The sequence below is a fragment of the Phacochoerus africanus genome, chromosome 2 (assembly GCF_016906955.1).
Source record: "Phacochoerus africanus isolate WHEZ1 chromosome 2, ROS_Pafr_v1, whole genome shotgun sequence".
Lineage (NCBI taxonomy): Eukaryota > Metazoa > Chordata > Mammalia > Artiodactyla > Suidae > Phacochoerus > Phacochoerus africanus.
This window is the reverse complement of record NC_062545.1, coordinates 218,195,067-218,202,549: the sequence shown is the minus strand read 5'-3', so window position 1 is coordinate 218,202,549 and position 7,483 is coordinate 218,195,067.

Here is a 7,483-nt window from a genome sequence, read left to right as displayed (position 1 = left end):
GAGGACAAGAAAGAATGCCTGAAAGAGAACATGTTCCCTTTTCCCTTTTTCACATATATATTTTCTCAAAGTTATAACTCAGGTTATGTATATTTTTGTGTCATTCTTTTTCCGTCTAACCCAGTTACTTTAATGTATTCCATGTACAATAGTTACTTTCAAAGTTTCATAACAGACTGTTCTATATCTTAATATTATATTTAATTATTGTACTTTACATAATATTTTCCAATTTGGGGCTGTATGGTTGTTTGCAAATTTTCACAAGTATTATTTCAGGAGAGATGGGATTAAGATGGCAGAATAGAAGGACTGGAGCTCAACTCCTCTCCTAAAAACAACAAAATTCACGACTAAAGGCTGAGCAATCTTCAACCAAATGGAACAGAAACTTTCAAAAAAGATATCCCACTCTAGAAGACAAAGAGGAAGCCACATCAAGAAGTAGGATGGCCGATGACATGTTAAAAGCAACCCAGTACCTCTTGGGTGGGAAGCCCCACAGACTGGAAACTAACTGGTTCACAGAGACTCAACTACAGGGGTGAGAGTTCTGAGCCCCACATCAAACTCCCACATGTGGAGATCTGGCACTGGGAGAAAGAGCTTCTGGAGCATGTGGCATTGAAGGCCAGTGGGGCTTGTGCACAGGAGCTCCACAGGACTGGGGGAAATGAAGACCCCATTCTTAAAAGGTGCACACAGACTTTCACATGCACTGGGTCCCAAGGCAAAGCAAAGTCTCCATAGGAAACTAGGTCGGACCTGCCTGCAGTTCTTGGAGGACCTTCTGGGAAAACAGGGGATGAATGTGGCTTATTTTGAGAGAAAGGCATTGGAAGCACAGCTTTTGGGGATATTCATTAGTGTGCCTTTCTTAGGAGGTGGCCATTTTGGGAAAATCTGGCCCCACCCATGAGCCAGTGCTGAGAAGCCCCAGGGCAAACAACAATCCAGGTGGAATCACAGCTCCACCCCTCAGCAAACAGGCTGCCTAAAGACCCCTCAGGCACACAGCCTCCTTTAATCCCATCCAGAGACAAAGCCCCACCACCAAAGGGGTAGGAATCAACTCCACCTTCCAGTGGGCAGGCATGAGTCCCTCCCATCAGGAAGCCTACAGCAAGCCCCCGTACCAACTTCAGCCACAAGGGGGCCAGACACCAGAAGTAAGAGAGGCTACAACTCTATTATCTGCGAAAAGGTCACCACACCAAAAATCTATAAAAAATGAAAAGACAGAGAACTATAACTCAGATGAGGGAGAAAGAAAAACCCCCAGAAAATCAGCTAAGTGATCAGGAGATTCTCAGGCTCCGGGAAAAAGACTTTAGACTGTTGATGCTGTCGATGATGCAAGACATTGGACATAAACTGGAGGCAAAGATGGATAACTTATAGGAAACACTGAGCAAAGAAATACAAGACGTAAAGCTCTAGCAAGAAGAGATGCAAAATACAATAACTGAAATAAAAAATTCATTAGAAGCAGCCAACAGCAGAATACAGGAGGCAGAAGAATGAATAAGCAAGGTGGAGGACAGATTAGTGGAAATTATGGATGTGGAACAGAAAAGAGAAAAATGATTCAAAACAAATGAAGAGAGTCTCAGGGAACTCTGGGACAATGTTAAATGTTCCAACATTCGTGTTATAGGAGTGCCAGAAGGAGACGAGAGAGAGAAGGGGACAGAAAAACTATTTGAAGAGATAATAACTGAAAACTTACCTAACATGGGAAAGGAAGCACTCACTCAAATCCAGGAAGCACAACAAGTACCATATAAAATAAACCCAAGGAGGAACATCCCAAGAAACATATTAATCAAACTGACCAAATTAAAGACAAAGAGACAATATTGAAAGCAGCTAGGGAAATGCAACAAGTAACATACACAGGAACCCCAATAAGGGTATCAGCAGATTTTTCATCAGAAACTCTGTACACCAGAAGGGAGTGGCATGATATACTTAATGTGATGAAAGGAAAAAGCCTCCAACCAAGATTACTTTACCCAGCAAGGCTCTCATTCAGATTTGAAGGAGAGATCAAAAGCATCACAGATAAGCCAAAGCTAAGAGAATTCAGCAACACTAAACCAGCCTTACAACAAATACTAAAGGAACTTCTCTAGACAGAAAAGAAAAGGCCGCAACAGGAAGCAAAAATACCACAAGTGACAAGGCTCACCAGTAAAGGCATATATACAGTAAAGCTACAAAATCATCCATGCACAATTATGCCACCAAAGTCAGAAATCGTGAAAAGAGGAGGGTACAAATGCAGGACACTGGAGATGCACTTGCAATTACAAGACTAACAACTTACAACAATCTCATGTATCTATATGGTTGAATGTTTCTCAGCATTTAGTTGTAATTTTGTTGTTTTTAGGAGAGAAATTGAGCTCCAGTCCTTCTATTCTACCATCTTAATCCCGTCTCTGCCCTCTAAGTTATTGTTTATTTTTTCTGCATCTCTGTACATCTATCTATGTGGGTTCTTTTTTTTTTTTTTTTTTCTTTTTCCCTGAAGGACATGTTTTAGTATTTCCTTTAGCAGTGGCAATTTCTCATGGTTTATGTTGGTCTGAAAATATCTTTATTAGACTTCCTTTTTGAAAAATATTTTCTTTAGATGTATAATGTTTAGATTGGCATTTTTTTCTCTTTCACTAAAGATGTCTTTGCATTGTGCTCTGATTTTTTTCAGCTGAGAAGTCATCTGTCAGTTTATTTCCTCTTTGAAGGAAACCTGCCTTTTTTTTCCTACTGATTGCTTTTAAGATATTTCTTAGGGTATTCATCAGGCCTTTTTATTTTTCTGTGTTTCTAATGCTCCATCTGAGTCCTTGCTGACCCTGGAGAGACCCCAAGGGCTATCCTATTACTGGAGACAGTAAATGACTTGCCTAGGAATGTGTTTCATATGCAAACTAGCCAATCCAGCACCCATATTCCAACCACCTCATTTATCAGGCTCTCAAAATGGCAAGCTGCTACCTCTAGGGCCATGTATTAGACAAGTAGAAACAGTCTTTAAACCTCAGATTCCACTGAAATTATTCAAACTAACCAGGCCCAACCTGGCCATTCCTTCCCACATAAACCACAATAGGAATTCTCACTCATATTTTCCTCTTACTCCTGCCTCCTGACTGACCCTGATGCTTACCTCTGTGACTCTACATGGCGTGGCCAGTCCTTTCCTCTTGGGAGCTGAGTAACAAACTATCTTTTCAATAACAGTTGTCTCCTGATCTCTTGGCCTCACTATACCAGAATAATAATAAAACCCATGTTCTAAAACATTTGCATTTATTATTCCAAAATTTTATTATGACCTATGTTTTTTTTTTCAGTATTCTATAATGCTTAGGGATCGTATCCTTTCTGAAATTGTATCATAATGTCTTTTGTCAGTGCGACTGATTGTACAGTTGTTCCAATTATTTGTTCCTGCCCGTATCTAAATATTTTTCCCAGTATCTTTCCATTCTTCCTGTTATGAAAGACAGAGTATACTTACCTATTCTTTGACTTTGAGCTTGGCTGTATAACTTGCTTTGACCAATATTATGTTAGCAGACTTGACACAAGCTTAGACCAGAAATGTATTTATGCCACTGGCCTTACTCTTGTGATTCTGCAAATATCATGAGAAAAAATGTGGGCTGGACCCGACAGGATCAACCTTCATCTTGGAATCAGGCCCAGCTAGGACCAAATAAATATAAGCCATAGGAAATAGTTACCATTTTTTGAGTGAATAAACAAATGAGTGAAAAAATGAATTTGAAGAGACCGGAAAAGTCATAAAAAGATTCTGGACATGTGTCTGTTTTTTCCTATATTCCTGACCATGAGTAGTTACCAGGTAGTAGAAAACAATATGATGTATCATGAAAGTTTATTTTTTTCTGTGGATGAATAAGGCTTTAACATGGCCAGAATTTCTGACCTCATTATGAAGTCTTGTCTTTTTCTGCCAAAGAGATGAAAGTTCATATTCATCCTGAATGTTATATAGATTTAATAATTGCCAAGAAGAGCCACAAATTATGAAAGCAAGAAATGACCTGCCTGCTAGTCAGACACAATTTATATACAATTTAGGCAAGGTAGATAAATGAGGCTTAAACTCACTTTTTAGGAGGATAAAAAGTCATATTATGGATTAAAAGCCTGTGCACCAATGGGCTGTGAAGAATAGTAAACAATTTAGCAAACAGGAAATACTGTACTCCTGTTATAGGTAAGAGCACAAACCTGAGAACCATGGTCCTTGAAGTCACAGAGGATATACCTGGCATGTACAAGACAGAGTTCAGGGACCACTTTCCTACTCCCCTTTCTATATCCTTTCTCAAGGATACCAGGCAGCACTATTTAACTAAAACACTTCCACTTGGTGGAAGAGTTATTTGCAAGAAGATTTCTAGGTCTTGGGAGTATTCTTAATGAAGGGGCAAATGATGGAACAAGAGAACCATGGCTGCCAATAGATTAGTCAAATTGAAAGGGCCATAGATTATCAGTGGGTAAAGTGAAATTTTGAAGGCATAGGAGGTAACTCAAACCCTCAGACTATGTAGTGTTAGTTAAGCAGCTAAATTGAGAGTTTGGCAAGGTCTAGCTGTAACCACATCTCAGTCTACAAGAGGCAGGATGCCTTTGACTAGAGACTTCATTCAGTGTATTGACTGAGTTGCCTAGATCCTATGTTTTAAATGGAAAATAGCCAAACATGCCAAACATGGAAGAATTTTCATGGTCATTCAGACTACTATGCCTTTACTGCTGCGCATTTTCTTTTTTTTTTAAGATTCAAAAAAAATTTTATTATAGTTGATTTACAATTTTCTGTCAATTTCTGCTGTAAAGCAAAGTGCCCATTAATATATATACACATTCCTTTTCTCATGTTAGCCTCCATCCTCTTCCATCACAAGTAATCAGATATAATTTCCTGTGTTATATAGCAGGATCTCATTGCTTATTCATTCCAAATGCAATAGTTTGTATCTACTAACCCCAAACTACCAGTCCATCCCACTCCTCCCCCCTCCCCATTGGCAACCAGAAATCTATTCTCCATGTCCATGAGTTTGATTTTTTTTCTATAGATAGGTTCACTTGTGCCATATATTAGATTCCAGATGTAAGTGATATCACATGGTATTTGTCTTTCTCTTTCTGACTTACTTCACTTCATATGTGAGTCTCTAGTTCCATCCATGTTGCTTCAAATGGCATTATTTCATTCTTTTTATGGCTGAGTAGTATTCCACTGTGTCTGTGTACCACATCTTAATCCATCCATCTGTCAATGGACATTTAGGTTGTTTCCAAGCTTGGCTATTGTGAATAGTGCTGCAATGAACATAGGGGTGCATGTATCTTTTTCAGTGAAAGTTTTGTCTGGATATATGTCCAGAAGTGGGACTGCTGAATCATATGGTAGTTCTATGTTTAGTTCTCTGAAGTATCTCCATACTGTTTTCCACAGTACAAATTTACATTCCCACAAACAATGGAGGAGGGTACCCTTTTCTCCATACCCTCTCCAGCATCTGTTATTTGTAGACTTACTAATGATGGCCATTCTGGCCAGTGTGAAGTGGTGCCCCACTGCAGTTTTGATTTGCATTTCTCTAATAATTAGTGATGTTGAACATTTTTTTCATGTGCCTGTTGGCGATCTGTATGTCTTCACTGGAGAAATGTCTATTCAGGTCTTCTGCCTGTTTTTCAATTCAGTTGTTTGTTTTTTTGCTCTTGGGTTGAATGAGTTGTTTGTATATTTTGGAGATTAAGCCCTTATCAGTTGCATCATTTGAAACTATTTTCTCCCATTCCATTGGTTCTCTATCTCTCTCTCTTTTAATGCTTTCCTTTACTGTACAAAAGCTTGTCAGTTTGATTAGCTCCCATCGTTTTATTTTTGTTTTTATTTCTGTTGCTTTGGGAGACTAAGAAAACATTTGTATGTTTTAAGCATTTATATGTTTAAACATTTCTTTAAGCCATTTTGAGTTTATTTTTGTGCGTGGTGTGAGGGTATGTTCTAGTTTCATTGACTTACACACAGCTACCCAGTTTTCTCATGACCAGTTGTTGAAGAGACTGTTTTTTCCCATTTATATTTTTAGCTCCTTTGTTGAAGATTAATTGACAATAGGTGTCTGGGTTTATTTCTGGGTTTTCTGTTCTGTTCCATTGGTCTGTATGCCTGTTTTTGTATCACACTGTCTTGATTACTGTAGCTTTGTAATATTGTCTGAAGTCTGTGAAAGTTATGTCTCCTGCTTTTTTTTTTTTTTTCCCCTTATGATTGCTTTGGAAATTCTTGGTCTTTTATGGTTCCATATACATTTTTGGATTGTTTGTTCTAGTTTTGTGAAAAATATCATGGGCAATTTGATAGGGATTGCATTAAATCTGTGGGTTGCTTAGGGTAGAATGGCCATTTTAGTGATATTAATTCTTCCAATACAGGACTGGGGAATATCTTTCCATTTCTTTGAGTCCTCTTTAATTTCCTTGATTAATGTTTTGTAGTTCGTAGCATATAAGTCTTTCACCTCCTTGATCAGGTTTATTCCCAGGTATTTAATTTTTTTGTAGTACAATTTTAAAATGTATTTTTATACTCCTTTTTAAATATTTCACTCTTAGTATATAGAAATGCAACTGATTTCTGAATGTTAATCTTGTATCCTGCTACTTTGCTGAATTTGTTGATCAATTCGAGTAGTTTGTGTGGAGTCCTTAGGGTTTTCTATACACAGTATCATGTCATCTGCTTAGAGTGACAGTTTTACCTCTTCTCTTCCAATTTGGATATTTTTTATTTCTTTTGTTTGTCTAATTGCTGTGGCTAGGACTTCCAATACTATGTTGAATAAAAATGGTGAGAGTGGGCATCCTTTGCCCTAATCTAGACTTTAGGGGGAAGACTTTCAACTTTTCTCCTTTGAGCATGATATTGGCAGTGGGTTTGTCATGAATAGCTTTTATTATGTTAAGGTATGTTCCCTCTGTACCTATTTTAGTAAGAGTTTTTATCATGAATGGAAGTTGGTTTGTCAAATGATTTTCTGCATCTATTGAGATGATCATGTGGTTTTGACTTTTCTTTCATTGATGTGGTTTATGGCCTTGATTGATTTGTATATGTTGAACCATCCTTGTGAACTTGGGATGAATTCCACTTGGTCATGGTGTATGATCTTTTTTATATGTTGTTGGATTCGGTTGGCTAAATTTTGCTAATAATTTTTGTGTTTATATATTTGAAAGTTATAAGCCTATGCTTTTCTTTTTTGTTGTTGTCTTTGCTTTGGTATTAGGGTGATGGCAGCCTCATAAAATATCTTTGGGATTATTCCTTCTTAAGTATTTTGGTAAAGTTCAAGAAGGATGGGTTTAAGTTCTTCTTTGCATGTTTGGTAGAATTCACCTGTGAAGTCTCTGGTCCTGG